The following is a 17,992-nucleotide window of genomic DNA, read 5'->3' on the forward strand; positions in this document are numbered from 1 at the left end:
GAAGTCTGTAGGAATGCCTAACATAGTGAATGCTAGAGGAAAGGGGGTAATCTTAGAAGGTAAAATAAAAAAGGAACAAGTTAAAAATCACCTAGAAAAGTTAGATACCTGCAAGTCACCAGGGCCTCATGAAATGCATCCTAGAATACTCAAGGAGCTGATAGAGGAGGTATCTGAGCCTCTAGCTATCATCTTTGCAAAATCATGGGAGACAGGAGAGATTCCAGAAGACTGGAAAAGGGCAAATATAGTGTCCATCTATAAAAACGGAAATAAGAACAACCGTGGAAACTACAGACCAGTTAATTTAACTTCTGTGCCAGGGAAAATAATGGAGCAAGTAATTAAGGAAATCATCTGTAAACACTTGGAAAGTGACAAGGTGATAGGGAACAGCCATCATCGATTTGTAAAGAACAAATCATGTCAAACCAATCTGATAGCTTTCTTTAATAGGATAATGAGTCTTGTGGATAAGGGAGAAGTGGTGGATGTGGTATACCTAGACTTTAGTAAGGCATTTGATACAGTCTCGCATGATATTCTTAGCAATAAACTAGGTAAATACAACTTAGATGGGGCTACTATAAGGTGGGTGCATAACTGGCTGGATAACCGTACTCAGAAAGTAGTTATTAATGGTTCACAATCCTGCTGGAAAGCCATAACAAGTGGGGTTCTGCAGGGGTCTGTTTTGGGACCGTCTCTGTTCAATATCTTTATAAACGATTTAGATATTGGTATAGAAAGTACGCTTATTAAGTTTGCAGATGATACCAAGCTGGGAGGGATTGCGACTAATCTGGAGGATAGGGTCATAATTCAAAATGACCTGGACAAATTGGAGAAATAGTCTGAGATAAATAGGATGAAGTTTAATAAAGACAAATGCAAAGTGCTCCACTTAGGAAGGAACAATCAGTTTCACACATAGGATACGTCTACATTGGCATCCCTTTCTGGAAAAGGGATGCTAATGAGACGAATCGGAATTGCAAATCCGCGGGGGATTTAAATATCCCCCGCAGCATTTGCATTTACATGGCTGCCGCTTTTTTCCGGCTTGGGGATAAGCCGGAGAAAAGTGCCAGTCTAGACACGATTCTCTGGAAAATAAGCCTTTTTCTGGAGGATTTCTTATTCCTACTTTCAAGTATTCCTTTTCCTCCGGAAAAGGGCTTATTTTTCGGATAATCGCGTCTAGACTGGCGCTTTTCTCCGGCTTATCCGCAAGCCGGAAAAAAGTGGCAGCCATGTAAATGCAAATGCCGCGGGGGATATTTAAATCCCCCGCGGATTTGCAATTCCGACTAGTCTCATTAGCATCCCTTTTCCGGAAAGGGATGCCAATGTAGACATAGCCATACAGAATGGGAAGCAACGGTCTGGGAAGGAGTATGGCAGAAAGGGATCTAGGGGTTATAGTGGACCACAAGTTAAATATGAGTCAGCAGTGTGATGTTCTTGCAAAGAAAGCAAACATGATTCTGGGATGCATTAACAGGTGTGTTGCGAGAAGACACGAGAAGTCATTCTTCCGCTCTACTCTGCGCTGTTTAGGCCTCAATTGGAGTACTGTGTCCAGTTCTGGGAACCGCATTTCAAGAAAGATGTGGAAAAATTGGAGAGGGTCCAGAGAAGAGCAATGAGAATGATTGAAAGTCTAGAGAACATGACCTAGGAGGGAAGGCTGAAGGAATTGGGTTTGTTTAGTTTAGAAAAGAGAAGATTGAGGGGGGTCATGATAGCAGTTTTCAGATATCTAAAAGGGTGTCATAAGGAGAAGGGAAAAACTTGTTCATCTTGGCCTCTGAGGATAGAACAAGAAGCAATGGGCTTAAACTGCAACAAGGGATGTTTAGGTTGGACATTAGGAAAAAGTTCCTAACTGTCAGGGCGGTTAAACACTGGAATAAATTGCCCAGGGAGGTTGTGGAATCCCCATCTGTGGAAATATTTAACAGTAGGTTAGATAAATGTCTATCAGGGATGGTCTAGACAGTATTTTTTCCTGCCATGAGGGCAGGGGACTGGACTCGATGACCTCTCAAGGTCCCTTCCAGTCCTAGTATTTTATGATTCTATTATTTGAATCAGAGAAGCTTTACAGCTGCATTTTGACTATGAACTCAAGTAATGTGTTTTTCTATAATTCCTTTGGCCAAGCTTTGTTTACTTGATGCTTGGAATGACCCTTGTGATAATTGCTTCTAGAGCGTGATTGTAGTCTGCAAATGTGCCAATTGCCACAGTATAGGAATTCCAGCAGCAATCAATTTGTGTAAGAGAAAAATAATGATTCATTTTCTTTCTATGAGAACGTTTTTCTCAAAGACCGATAACCAAACCACAGAATTTGATGTCTTGCAAAGGACAGAAATAGAGGCAAATTCTCTTAATGGAGGCTCTGATAACTGTGTAATTCATTAGGAAATCTGTCCAAAGGTGTGGAGTACCTGTCAGCGGCTGGGGTCATGCGAAGAATATATGTGGGGCGTTTGGGGAGGTCATGGCATGCGGTTCTGTACAGACTGGAGGGTGGGAGCACAAGAGTTCTAACTGCAGTGCAGTCAGGCACTTTAGCATCTGTGCTTAGTCCTCGATCAGTTTTATCATCCAGTCCTGGCCCTCTAAATACACTCTTGGCCCTGCTTCCTCTCCTGGCTATCATTCATTTTCCAATAATTGTCCTCCTTTCTCCTCTTTGGTCTCCTCACCTCCTTTGTTCAGGGAGACGCTCTGCCATGTGAAGGGGTTTCCTCTCAAGGCCTCATCTGCAGAAACACAAAGAAACAATAAAAAGAGGGAGTATTGTGAATGCACTCACAGTGCTGAATCATAATAGTTAAATCCACCTCTTTCTCACTCTCCCTTGGCAAGCACACAGCACTGTGGGTGCCCTCAACATGGTAAGTTCAGCCTCTGGGGTATAGCAGGGAGGAGGTTGGTTCCTTTAGGACAATGTTACCAGGTCATCTTTGTGTTGTTTAAAGGCTGGTCATTGCTTGGAGAACATAATCATTTGCAGGCACCGGAATGGAAAAGAGAAGTGGCTTTCTGGTGCTGCAGGGGACTCTTGTCCACCTGTGCCAGAGACACATTTGTCATAAACTAATCCCTCTGTATATTTCTGAGTGGAAGAAGCTGGTGAGCCTTAAAGTTGAGCCCAGCATATTTACCCTACTTTTACACCTCAGGAAACCAGCTTAAATTTCTGCTATCCCAAAAAATTGTAGAATACTGTTCATAAGACTGTGTGTCAGTGTGAGAGGAAATTGAGTGTATTCTGTGCTAGCAAGCAGAATTCCTATAGAAGAGGAACAGATAACAAAATATCCACCTACCTACTAAGCCTAGTGAATTGACAGGAGGCCTGGCTCATATGCAGTGAACAATATTCAAATGGACATGGAAACAGATGTATTTTCTTCACATAACTTTTGATTGACACCCCAAGGCAATCACTTCACCATTGGTGTGTTTGTGCAATCTCTGAGTGGATGCTTCACCTACATCTACAGAGTGGCTCAGTGTGGGGAGAGGATAGACACTAGGAACAGGGAATGGTACAAAACATTTGAAATGGTCATAGAGATAATGGACTGCTCTGACTTTCTTTGGACCAATAGTTTTTTCCCTTCCAGACTGACCTCTGAGCCACCAGCCCCTCTCTCCTATTCCCCCAGCTCCTGTTCACAAGAAGAAGGAATTAGGTGGGGAAGAGTGGAGTAGTTATGGGTCTTTGAGCAACCTTAAGTATCATAAACTGTTCTTTTCCCAAATGACCCTTTCAGAACATGACCCATGATTGTCTATACCGGTTAATAGATATCAGCAGAAAACTATTCTAAAGGGACTTCTATACATTTGTGGTCAGGATCAGGCAGCAAAGAGATTGATGCATTGCAGGAATGGACCTAGAGGACTATCAGAATAGGTCACATGGTAACACCTGCTTTTCCCTCTGCATTCTGCACTGTAGAATGAGTATGGAGGCATGCCAGAGTGGAGGCATGCCAGAGTAGAGGCATGTACATACCCACACTAGACTGTACTCAGAAATGTGCTTCAGGGCTTCAGATGTAGACAGTAATGGGTTTATGGCATGGCACAAACCACACTTGTAACTGTGTGGACTTGCAAGTGTAAATGCTTTCTCTGTCTTTTGGCCAGCCTGAAACCACTTGTTACTATTAAACTGGGTAACACGTAAGATACTTAGGTTCATAAGATGCTTACCACTTATGCATAGTAACTGCTTCTCAATGGTTAACTTTTGCCTTACCTATAAAGACTCATTCTATAAATTGTTTAAATACTGAATAGAGTTCTTTCAGATAAGCATTCTACATTTTAAAAATATTCTAATCTCAAATAGCATGTTGGATTATAATGGCATTTTTGGAATCATTACACTACATTGGGTAAATAAGAGGTGTTTTCAAAAATTTCCTAAATGGACATAGCAGAACTGGCATAATGCAATGCAGCCCTCATGGTTAACAATGAGAATTATTGTTCAGTCCTTAAACATGCCTTTCCAGTAACACATTTTTGAAATACATGTGTCTGTAATACTCTGTAATGGCCTTTTTGGACTCTCATGAGCTCTGAGGAAATGTTCCCTTTAGGGCCCAATTCTGTATAAATTAATACAATTTGTTTGGCAAACATCCTGTTTTTGTTTACTAGGAGTTATTCAAAGGATCTGCTGTCATTAAAAACAGTTATAACATTTGGTCCAGTTTTTTAAAGTTCTTTCACATATGAACAATTCTATTGAGAATGTGTTATGTAATTTTCATTACACCTGCTCACCTTTTGTTCTGGACTCTTATCTTAAAGATGAAGCTTGAAAATGCTCTTATCTGTTTTATTATTATGTTGTTTTCTCCAGAGTTTATATGTCCTACATACTCGGCTGAACTTGTGAAACAATGAAACTTTGAAAAAGTTAACTTTCTTTTAACTTTATTGATATCTTTACAGAGAGTGTAGCATTTCTCCCTTTTTTGTTTTAGGAAGGAATATTATTAACTCTACCATGGGAGCCAACAGAATTGGCAGGCCTTTGGGCATGGTTGGGAGGGTGGCTCTGCAGTGCCAGAAGGGGTGGGGCCTCAGATGGAAGAGGCAGGACTGGGGGCAGCCAGCCCTCAGCATCATCCAGACCACACCACACCATACCGTGTGCCCCCACCCCTGCCAGCTCCCAAAGCCACCTGAAGTGTGCCATGAAGTGTTCAAGTTGTGATTTAAAGGGCCCGGGGCTCTGGCCTCTGCTGTGGTAGTGGTGCCAGTGGCCAGGAGTTCTGAGTCCTTTTCAGTTGTTGGTTCTGGGGTAACTGCCCCATTTGTCACCCACCAGTCAGCAGAACTGACCTCTGTCTCCCCTCATGTAAGTCTTTGACATCACTTTTTTCTACAATACAGGCAGTCCCCGGGTTACGTACAAGATAGGGACTGTAGGTTTGTTCTTAAGTTGAATTTGTACGTAAGTCGCAACTGGCTCCAGATTCAGCCGCTGCTGTTGAAACTGACCAGGGGCTGACTACAGGAAGCCCGAGGCAGAGTTGCTCTGCCCCCAGCTTCCTGGAATCAGCCACTGATCAGTTTCAACAGCGGCTGAATCTGGAGCCTGGGACAGAACAGCTGGGGGGCTGCCAGGTAGGTCCCCCCCAGGACCAACCCAGCAGCACCCCAGCTGCTCTACCCCAGGTGTCCACAACAGAAGCCTGGTATGCTGGGGGGGGGGACGCACTAGCTGTGCCCCCCCCCAGAAGACCAGGGAGACCCGGAGCAAAGCCACGGCTTTGCTTCGGGTGTCCCTGGTCTGCTCGGGGTGTCCCTGGTCTGCTGGGAGGGGTCCCCAGCAGACCAGGGACACCCCGAGCAAAGCCGCAGAGGTGGTGGGGTCCCGCGCCTCTGCGACTTTGCTCCAGAGCAAAGCCTTGGAGGCGCGGGACCCCGCCGCCTCTGCGGCTTTGCTCGGGGTGTCCCTGGTCTGCTGGGGACCCCCCCCCAGCAGACCAGGGACACCTGGAGCAACTTTTCTCACCCCGGAGGATGCGGTGGAAGGACCACTGCGTGTCTGGGTGGTCCTGCCGCCCGCGAGTTCCGGGGCGAGAAAAGCCACGTTCGTAAGTGCGGATCCGACATAAGTCGGATCCGTGTAACTCGGGGACTGCCTGTACATACAAAAAAGTCAGTTATTTTAAGTTTGAGCTCTTTTATTTTTATATAGTTAGAAAACCACCATAATGTATGTGGACCTTAAACTAAAATACCACATTCTATTCTAAATATGTAGGTGTGGTAACTTGTGTTGTGGTATGTGAAGGGCTGCAAATTGCCTCCATCTGTGCCATTAGAGTCAACCGTGTACTAAATGTAGGAATACATATGAGAGTCTTATATGTGAGTCTTATACTGCCTTCATCATCATAGTATCTGAGCACCTTTTGGGAGTGCATTAAATGGCATGACCAATATGTATCATGGGTGCATCCTTCTCTCCCTCACCTGCTCTCCAAAGCGACAGTTGGTTTGTTTTTATAAGGTTTGAAAGGTCTTTTGGATCTGCACTGGGGATGAATCAGGGTTGATTAGTGAAGGAGACTGTTGCCTTTAGGAGGGCTGCCTCCTTAGTTGCAGAAATTACAACATGTGTAATGAATAAGGCAGAGAGTTGCAGGAGGAAAAAGGAGGATCCCACAGTTATGGCAGCTGAATGTTGCTCTGGACAATGTGTCTCTACCGTTGCTTATGCCACAGAGTTCCCGTGTGATGTATGTCAAGCCACACCAAATGTTTGTGGTGTTCCTCACTGAGCATACCCTGTTTGATGCCCTACAGTTTATTTTGCAGAAGCACTGAGCACTCTCAGCTGCAGCTGAAGTCAATGGGTGCTGTGCCTTACACACGTTAATTTCTACATGACACTAAGTACTCTGAAAAATCAGGCTCTTGCCATCTCAAATTGGACACCCAAAATGAATGTATACTTTTGACCTTTATCTCTCTGTTCTTCAGCTCCCTGTCTGTAAATTAGGGATAATACTCTTTCATCTCAGAGAGGTGTTGTGCATTAATTTAGTATTTGTGGAGCACTCACTTACTGTAGTGATTAGCACCATAATAAAGCCCAGGAGGGAATTAAAAAATTCTGTTTTCAAAACAGGGTTTGAATAGTGTGTGGTAAATAAGGTCCAAGGTCACACTTTGATCAGTGAGGAAAAACATAATATTGAATAGCTGTTCATTAAGTGAGCTCTGTCCATTCTGTGCTCCGAATTAGGTGGGGTCCTGAGGAAAAAGCATGCAATGCCGTAATTAAACAGTGTATCATAGTATGAGCACATAAGGTGGGAAAAATTGGGTTGCACAGGCAACCTTAGTTCTGGCATTTCCTAACTTTCAAACGTTTGATTTTGCAACCATAGTAATGTTCTTTAAATGTAGTTTTTATATTTGTAAATTATACATATGAAAACACGTGCACAGGTTTATTCTAGTTTTGCAATTCCTTCCATTTTGTTTTAGAGCTCTTAAATTAGCACAGTTGTTGAGTCTTTAAAAATCATTTTTAGATTTCTGCCCAATTTAAAATAATTATATTTTTAAAATAGCCCTTGTGCAAGTATTACAGATGGTGGTTATAATTACTAGAGATATTTTTCTCCTGAATCCTTTTGTTCAATTGAGGTAAATAGTGTTTCTATCGGAGATGTATGAAAGGTGGCACATTACAGCATTACATTGCTTCATTGATAAGATCAGAAAGAAAGGTTGCACTTATAAAGTTGAATTTCAATTCACTAGGTAATTATTCAGCATAATTACTGAGGCAACACTGAACAAATTGGCAATAACAGGATGAGCCATGCATGACAGCACATCTAGAACATGCATTTTAAACATGTGATATCACAGTTTCCAGTTGCACATAAAAGCGAATTATTGAGCTTTTATGTATTTGCATAAGTTCTCTATGAACTTTTTTATGTATTTGCATAAGTTCTCTATGAAGTCACCATCATTTATGTTGAATTTTATACATATTTTATACATGTTTTATGTCTCCACCCTGAAGCAAAGGTAACGCTCAGGAAATGAACTGGATTGATAGCCCTGATGGGGCACTTCCACACACAAGAAGTGAATGTCCAGTGCATTTAGGGCTAGATTCCTGAGCTATGCTGTCTTATACAATTTGTGTCACAGTTGTCTGGATGTACAGCAATTAATTTTAAGGGGGAACCTCTCCAGGAGTTTTCAATTTTTGCTATGCAGTTTTGTATCTGGAATTAAACTTTGTCTGTAATTCATTTGTGGGTGTACATTTCTGATTTATAAGTATATAACACTGATTTCCAAACACAATAATGTATTAAGACATTACAGTGGGACAGGGAAGGCATTTGTCCCTGCATTTTTACAGTTGCCATTAATTGTTGGCGCAAAATTATACACAAAATTAAAGGCCTTTTCAAAAATAATCCCTTAAGGTCATTTACACTGTAATTATCATGCATTCGATCAGCAACTTGGTTGTGAGAAGTGACAGCAATTCTGTGAAGCTGTGGCATTAAATTTGCTTTCCTATTCTAGTCATGGACACTAACTTTCATGTTATATGTGGTGATTTGTTTTAATATGGGATTGTGTTTACGAATAAAGGACCTCGATCTTTCTTGAGATCCAGGTATTTAGAGTTAGACTGTATTTACAACATAGAATAGCTCATTCTTTGGTTTGCCAGTTTTCTCTTCTACCAACTCTTTTCAGAAATTGAACATTTCTGCAGTATTAACATTTCTGAACAATTCAAGCTTGCTGTGAAGTCATGAATAATGGCAAGGAATTATATGAAACATAACATATGTAAACTTATGGGAGGGAGAGAGAATTTCACTCTTCTGCAGAAGGGAAAAAATTACAACATTTGGAGAAGGGTGGTAGCAATTATTTTCAGGTGTGCTATTAAGACTGACACTGTGACAGCAGTGATGGAGGACAAAGGACAGTTTTTTCTTGCAGTAGTCAGTTTTAGAACACAGTTAGCTCTGCAGCTAATGTGTTTGACTTTGACATAGAGAAACGGTAGGCTTTTGTTTAACTTTTACTTGGTATCCCAGGACCCCATTAAAGGAAATATAATCATTTTTAACCACCTTCTAAGCTGTTTATTCTTATTTTAGCGTGCAATGCATACAATATTGCTGAATTCAGAATCCAGGTGCCAGTTCCACTGATTTAGAAATCACAATATTTAAAAAACAGTGGTTGGTTCTTTTTATTGGCCTTTCAGTGCCCCGCATTTACTAATAATGTTTTTTAAAACCTTTCTCTGCAAAGGTAACATCTAGAATCCTATTTCAAAGGAAAGCTGAGATTTTTCGCGTAGTGGCATGACTCCAGGAACTGAAGTTATAAGAAGTTCTCCAGCTATCGTGACACTTGTGATCAAATCATGAAAGTACTGTAATGTAGGCAGAAGTGAGTCACCCTATAACATACTGTAACATGGAGAGGCACTGGTGACGGCATCGGTCATAAATTCTTTTTTCAGTGGGTGTGAACACACTCATCCTCTAACACAACTGGCAAGAATAAATTAATCACAACTCCCCTACACGCACACACACACCAGCTAAGACCAAAGGGGTTGTGAACTCACCCAGGAGCTTCAAAGTGAGCAGGCAGAAAGGATTTTTCTGAGTACCATTTGGGCAAGGGTGGATGCGGGTGTGGGAAGACAGAAACACATAGAATGAGAGAAACTTAGAGCCAGAGCAAGAAAGCCAAACAGCAGCCTGGAAGCAGCCAAACAGCGACCATGGAGAGCAAGGGTGCTAACTGAACCAAGCTTGGGCCTACAAACTAAGAAACTGCTACTTTGTTTTTTGTCCCTTTGGAGAAGCAGAACTTTGTACATGTAATGAACGAGATACCATTGAGGGAAATATCAGACTCCAAGGTCTATTTCTATTATGAGCCAGTGCACCGACAATACCAAAATTTGACTAGCTGCTTCGGTCAAAAAGGGATACCAGTGCTATAGGCATGAGTTAATAGGTTTATATTTAGATTTATTAGCTATGAATATTCATGGCCCTTAGCATTTGGGAAATCCCTGAATATGAATATCAATCTATTAATTCAATTTCTTATACTCTGTTTTCCTCTGGATTTCTGGGGCAGGTTATTGTTGTCTCTCTCTTCTGGAGGCTAATGAGAACCATGTATTGAGGTTGGGGAAGATCCCCCCCGGCCCCTTTCCTATAGGAAAGAGAGGTATAGATGTCAGATTTTTAAGGTCAACAGCAAAAAGGGAGCTAAACAGATGACTACCCAGAAACCAATATCAACCTGTTTTTATTTAGTAGCCCTTTGCTAGCTGAATTTGGCAAATATTCTTTCAGTTCAACAAATCACTTTCCTCTGAACCCTGTTGTACAGAGCCACCAATACCTGGAAAATGTCACGTACATTATTGTTAATGATAGTGGGGACAATGCTGGACATATGCAATTTAGGCGAAGTGGCTGCAACTTTAATATCCTGTAAATAAGATAGTTTGGCAACAGCTCACCAGTGTGTCACCAGCCTCCCTTCTCTATGTCTCCATGACTCATCTGCATTGGTTTACATGGCATGGATGTTGGAGAAAGTTGTTTTCTATTTATGACTGAACTTTTGAAACTGGGGTAGGGGTAGAGAGTGGGGACAAAACAAAAATATTTGTAAAAAAAATCCTCCTTTTTTTTTCCTGCCTGCCATTTGAAACAGTGAAAATGGAAGCAGGACAAAATTATTTGAAGGCATAACTTTTTTTTTCACTACCCACCAGATAATTATGACATTATTTTTGTATTTGTGATTGACTTCATATGTCTGGCAGATTTGCAGATTTGTTAGTTAATGGCTTCAGTAAGAGAGTTCATCAACCAAAGGAAGAGAAATTAATAATTATTTTACAGAAATGATCCTTATAATTATTACGTTTTGTATCAACAGTTGCTATGTAGAAACTCCCTATCCCCGAGTTCATTCCTGTCATTAACAAGACTCTCACTGCAAGTTGGCTGTAGAGGCCCTGTACGGACAACAGTTATGGCAGACCTAGATTAATTACTTTAAAACACTGAGAGGGACATTGCCAAGTAGCTTGAGTCAAAATGTGGAGTTTGTTTAAAAATAAATGAATGGGAAAAGGTTAGGATTAGGGTTAACGAAACTAAAGAGGGGCCAGCATCTGCTGTCCATATTGAACATTAACTTAGACCAAGCTTCCAATGTACGTGTAACATAATTGAATCTTGAAGAAAGAATAGAGTATTGCACCAAAGAATAGAAATATAGAACTACAGGCACAAGGAAGAGTAAGGAGTCATTATAAAATATCTTACTCCCTACCATAGTCTTAAAAGCTGAACCACGATTGCAGTCTTTTTGTGCCTCTTACCCTGAATAGAAAAGATAAATCCGCTATTTTAAATTAAAACTGTAACATAACATTAGTAATACAGTAGAACAGATTGTATAAAATGTTATTGTGATAATGCCCCTTTTAAATAAAATCATATATTTAGCACATAAATGACATTTAAAATGTGGAATACAAATTGCATGTATAATTAGTTGCAATCAGTGAACCTGCAAAGAGTTTCATTAAGCATCTAAATCCTTAACTGCTTCTCTAAACATTATGTGGCTGCTGCTCTCCTCAAACTTTCCTGCAACTCCTTGTCCCCAGGTCCCTCTGAGGCTATGTCTAGACTGCAGGTTTCTTTCGGAAGAACCTTTTTTTTGGAAGAGATCTTCCGAAAAAAAATTCTGAAAAAGAGAGTCCGCACACAAAAGTGCATTGAAAAAGTGATCTGCTTTTTTGAAAGATAGCATCCATTCAGAGTGGAAGCTATCTCATATTTAAGCTGTGATTATTATGGATGAAGTGCCATCAAGGCACCTGTGCTTTTTCCTCTTTCCTCTTCTTTTGAAAGAACTCCCTCCCTCTTCCCCATCCACACACGCCTTTTTCCGAAAGAGCGCTTTCAGAGAAATGCTTCTTCCTCATAGAAAGAGGAGTACCAATGCAGGAAAAATGCCTCTGTTCTTTCGATTTACTTTTGGAAGAACATGATTGCAGTGTGAACGTAACTCAGGTTTTGTCAGAAAAATGATTGTTTTTCTGACAAAGCTCTATAGTGCAGACATATCCAGAAAGTCAACTCTTTCCATTCCTGACAGCCGCTTCACACCAACCTTCTGTCTTCCAGTGTCAGTCTGTCCACAATTTCCATAAAGCAGCATTCAAAAATGTATTTGCTTCTCTCTCGGCATTCCTACAGCAAACTTTTTGGATTCTTCTCTGATTCTTTTGAATGCCTGTTTTTCTAAATTGGCGGCAATTCCCAAATGGGATCTCTATGAAAAAAATAATAATGCCAAATATCACTCCATCATTCTCACTCTCACTTATGGTTGCCTGCTCTGACTTTATTAGGAGCTGGGTGCATGGAATCATATTGGGAAAAGTAATTCTGACTTGCTGTGTCAAAGAGCAGTTGGCAGAGAAAGGATTCCTGCATTTGAACCAGCTTTCCTTAATCACCTTGGAGGCTATCCAGAGCTTTGCTTATAGAACTACAAGCACAAATCATAAGGTTCACAAAAGGGCTATGTTCTGTAGTGAGTAGGAGCAGTACAAATCTATACAAAAAGGAAGGGAAATATGCAGTTGTGAGTTTCTTTATCAGAAAGAAAAGAAGGGTAAATCTGAGGAGAATATTGGAGCCTATTTCCACACCCCCTCAACCCAAAAATCTGAACTGCCACCCAACCAAAAACCTACTAATGGCAAAAGTTACTTGTTGCAAACTTGTTAAACCTAATGGGAGGACATTAGTTCCACCAGAAATCCAAGCCCCTTTCGAGTCAGCATCCTTACCACAGAGGTGATAAGCTCAAATCCTTGAGAAATTAGTTGTCATAGTCTAGTGGCCATTGAAGCAGCTTTTGTATTGTATTTTAAGTGCTTCTTTCCTGGATGGTTGGCTCCCTGATTTCATATGAAAAAATGTAGCACTTTTGTGGCTAGTTTACAGTCTTGGGTGTATTAATGCTGAGAGGCTAGGTCATCATCTGTGAAACAAGCATAAGTGCACTAGCAACTGAACCAAGTTCTGGTATCATCACCCAGCTATATGGAGAGTCAGAGGGCAGTGTGCATGTAGGAGATGAGGGAGAAGGGAAAGGTTGGGGAGAGAGGGACAAAAAGGGAGGTAGAAGAGAGAGAGAAGAAATTGAGGGAAAGGACAAGTAGAGAGAAGAGATCAAGATCCATCACTAAGAAGCAGTTCATATCTCAGAAGCTAACTGGAAGATCTGTCATTCCCAGTTAACGTCACAGAGCTTATGCCCATATTTGAGACGTGGAAAGCTGCTGACAAACTATCTAATCTGCTTTAGAACCTAACACTCTCATTACAATTTGAGCAGAAGAGTTAGAAAAGCTATGCTTGTGTAATGCCAACACACCCTGGTCATCTGCAGGCAGAATTGAATCTGGGACCTGTGGAGCTTAATGTATGAGCCTCTACCACATGAGCAAAATGCCAACTGGCGCTGCTGTAGAGCAGACTCATTATTCTCTGTGTAAATGGTCTCAATGCCCCTAACTGGGAGAGTACACCATACCCAGAAGGTGTGTGAGTTACACTTGCTAAACCACTGATTGTGATCCTCTCCTGTTGGCAGACGAAACTAGTTTCTCTAATGGGCCTGTGGATTATGCATTACAAAAACTGATACTAATGTTTCTTTTGGTATTCAACTTTATTTAAAATGTTACTGACTAAAGGATTGAGGTTACGGAACTCAAAAAAATGAGATTTCAGTTAATAGTTATTTTTATTGTAGTAAGAAAGAGGGTCAGGGGCCTTAGAAATGCTGAGCCCTGGGGCAACTGCCTCTTTTGTCACCCTCCTCCTCCTGTCAGCGGGTCTACTTGAGGTTTATATTTAGGCTGGTAGGTGTGATTCCCAGCTTGCACAAACGTACCCACACCACAGTTTCCAAAGCCTCTACACCAATGAAATGCAGTAATCTCAGCCAAAGCATACGTCATGCTCTAGTAATGGAAATTAGGTGGCACAAGCAAATAAGTCTTCTTTTTCTCTGCACCACTCAGGAATGGACTCCTAAATTGCCAATCTATTACTGGCTATTTGCTTTCCCCATGTAGCTGCCCCTCTCCTGCTATGTTCTGTACTATATTCCGGAACATGGACTTTTCAAACACGATGTTACAGCATGACAAATTGCAACACACAAGTTAGATGCAAGTGTGACATCATCACGTTGTGCCATAGTATGCTGTCATTATAGTCTTTGATATAACCAGACTAACCCTTGTTGTACATTGTATTACAGTGAAAAATAGAAGCCCCATTTGGGTTCAGAGCTCTATTGTGCTGGGCATGGTACAAACCCATGTGATATTTAGGTTTTGGTCAGCAAAATCTAACAGGGCTAGCACAAGCTGACAGTTTCCCCACACACTGTTTACAGGAGCTGTCATAGGGTCAGTCCATGAGGGTCTGGTTGTAGGAGATTCAGCCTTTCAACTGAGTCCATGGGAGTCCAGGGAAAAAGTCTTCTTTCAGATACCTCCAATAGACTATGGCTCAGTTCAGTGCTCACAGGCAAGTATCTGTAGCACTAATTCCAGACTAATACTTTGCTGCTGGAACCTGCTTTTCCTCAAAATGGGCCTCAATAGGAAGTGATCTCCTGAACAGCTCTTGCCTTAAGACAAGCCCGCTGTAGGAGCGGAGGCTGCTTTCAGTTCCTCAAAGTCTGCTGTCAGATGAGCTGGCCTTCTCGCTTCACATCCTCTTCCTCCACCCCAGCCCTGACATGCCTTATTATTGTGCCAAGGGGGCTTGCTTGAGTCAAGAGATAAAAGGTTCTGCCTCCCTATTAATTATTCAAAGACAAAGCCCCAATCCTGCATTTATCAAATTTGTTCTTATGTTGCTTTATGAGAAGCAACTGCGCCACAGAAGCATTATCTTGGAAAAGATTTATTTTCTGAAGATAAATATAAAAATTGCATAATCTAAGTATTGAATGCATCATGGCTAAAGGTTCAATGACTCAGATGATAATTGTGTGCAGCCCTGTAACAACATGCCTCAAAGATGAAAATTACCAGTTGTGTAAATGAATAGCTCATGAATTATTATATAGTGTGCCGGTGTCAGCCCCACTCCTGGATCCTAGAAATCTGTTCTGTCCATTATCCTGCAGTTTAGGGGCTGTGTCATAAGTCCCACTTGCCTTTTCTTGGCCTTTGGCCTTCTGTCCTTTGGCAAAACAAAGGGATTTGGGACCGATGTCCCTGACCAGACGGCGCTGAGTAAACAGTCCTCCTCAGCCACCAGCTGAAGTTTCTGGCCACCTGGGGGGGAATGGAGCTTCTAAACGCTCCTTGTCAGAGCCCCTCACCTCGCCCTGAAGCCTTTGGCAGTGATGATGTTGTTTGGCTCAGTTTCTCTGATTCTCCTTATCAGTTGTTTGTTAGTTTATCTCCACCTCCTCTCTCCAAACTCCTTCTCCACTCTTCCTCACCCTCCTGCACTGGGAAACTTCTTAAAGAGGTCCCATGGCAGCCTGAGGTCAGCTCATCTGGCCCTTAATTGATTTATAGTGCCCTGCCTCAGCTGCTCCTAATTAACGAGGGCCTTTGCTGTTGTTTTTCCACAGCAGCCTTTCTCCCCTTCTATCAAGCCCTTTAACCTGCCCTGTCACAATAGTTATTTTTAATTTTTAAAAATATAGCTAGCAAATGCTTATTGTCAAAAGAGGAAGAGTCATGACAACTATGACCTGTAGGTTTGTGGAAATTTATTTAAGCAATGGTGCTGAAAACTCATGAACAAGTTTTGTGAGATTTTGGACCTAAATAATTGAATCAGAGAAAAGTAGGATTACACTAGGAAACTATTTCAAAATTACTAAAGTCAACTTAATAACTCCCAATTTAACAAATTCAAACTAGTGTGCCCACATTACAGGGAAGCTTTGGAATTAGTCCGAGGCAGGCTCCATTAATGTGGTTGTGCCACCTCGGATTTACAGCCCCAGGAAGCATGGTGAGTAATTAGTTTGAATTACCCTGGGGAGTCATTATTTCAAGGTAGTGACACCAGTATCCACGCTAATGTTATTTCAAAATAGCCCTTCAGAATTAACATTACACTTGATGAAAAGCAGGAGTACAGATTTTGAATTTTGTGGCCCATTATTTTGAAATAATGAGTTTGGTAGTGTGGACTCTCCACTTATAAATTTGACATTAAGGGGGTTATTTCAAAATAAAGTCCTAGTGTAGGTCAAGTTTAAGGGAGCTCAGTAGGTCATCGAGTCCTATCTCCCACATGTAGGCACGTCTAAGTATTCTGTAGATTATTCCCGACCAATGTTTGTCTAACCTGTTCTTAAAAACCTCTAGTGATGGAGATTCCACAGTCTTGCTAGGCAATTTGTTCTAGTGCTTTTCATTACCTTTACAGTTAAGATGTCTTTTTTCCAATGTCTTACCTAAATCTCCCTTGCTGCAATTTAAATGATAGATTCCTTACAAGACTTGCAAACATGCAAGACTGCTACATCCTAAATAGTGGAAACTTTGCAAAATCAGTTGTTGTAGCAGAATGTCCTGCAGAATGAGGATTTTCATGCGTTTGGCCAATGCTGAAACAGAACCATAAAACTGGCTGCCTGTTGGAGCTAACCATGGCACCAAAACCATGACCCAAACTGTGTTCCCCAGATTAGCATGCAGAGTGATTCCTTTGTTCCAAGTTCTCACCACTTGCATGGGGAAAAGGCACTGATCTGCCTTTGCATTAAAGGCCTCTGCCATATTCCTGGATTATACAGGTTACGTTGGGATATCCCACTCTGGCCTTGTGAAGATTGTCCAAAAAAGCCTATTTTGCCTTTCGCACAAAGTACCCTTTGCAGTGGCAATGCCTCCTTTGGGAGGGCTCAAAGAACAGCAATAGTTGGAAATGTTCCCTCTCTCTCATGATTCCATTGGAGATGTGCTTCTGTGGTGGGTATGCAAAGAGGATTGTCAGGGAAGTAAGAGAGACAGTAGAGGGAAGGAGTGAAGCTGGAGGACAGCTAGTGGGGGCATGGTTATAAAGAACTGACTGAAATGGAAGGATTGTAAATATGGTACTGTAGTTGCTCTTATAGCCATGTATTAAATACTACACTGCACTCAGCAGCCTGGAGGGGCAAGTGGGATATCACTCCCCTCAGTTGCCTATTGAAATTCTTTATGCAAAGCCCATTTACTCAGGCTTTGTTCTGGAGACTAGGAGAGACGTGTTCTCTCAACGAGGGATAGAATGGTTGATAATATGATTATTTAAATGGCTGATAAACAATGTTCAGACTCTTGAAGGATGTTTTGAAATGTACCCTGACTCTGACAGAAATTGCCTCCTATAAAAGGATCATTTCTGGAACCCAAGATAATGTTGAAGATTTTTGCCATATTTGGGGATCCTGCCATGATGCAAAGCCAGCTAAACGCTCATTGTATAGAGCTGTTTATACATCCTCATTTACATTTCATTTCATACTCTTTTTTTTATTTTCCCCAGATATTTATTTTATTTTTTTACACCTGTATTAATTTTACTCTGCTATTTTTTTCAAAGTAAAAGTATAAATTAGCATGCTGATAGGTAAACATGTTCAGTTAAGAACACTGAAACAGTGAAGTGAGACAGGAATGAATAGTAGCCAAAAAAAATGCTTTTCAGGGTTGCTAATTACATTTTTTCCCCCTTTTTATTTTCAGTAAAAAACAGCAATAATAATAGAAAAAGAAAGAGAAACGTAGTGTCACCGAATAAAAATAATGTTTCCTATGATGTGAGCTAAGGATTGGCACTGACCAGATTCTGTT

At 41.3% G+C, this 17,992-nt stretch overlaps 1 protein-coding gene across 6 annotated transcripts in view; it reads left to right on the forward strand.

Annotated features, from left to right (window-relative positions):
• Nucleotides 1-17,992, forward strand: part of ZNF385D (zinc finger protein 385D) — a 653,382-nt gene that overhangs the window by 506,611 nt on the left and 128,779 nt on the right. The gene's annotated exons all lie outside the window — the stretch shown is intronic.

The sequence above is a fragment of the Pelodiscus sinensis genome, chromosome 2 (genome assembly GCF_049634645.1).
Source record: "Pelodiscus sinensis isolate JC-2024 chromosome 2, ASM4963464v1, whole genome shotgun sequence".
Lineage (NCBI taxonomy): Eukaryota > Metazoa > Chordata > Testudines > Trionychidae > Pelodiscus > Pelodiscus sinensis.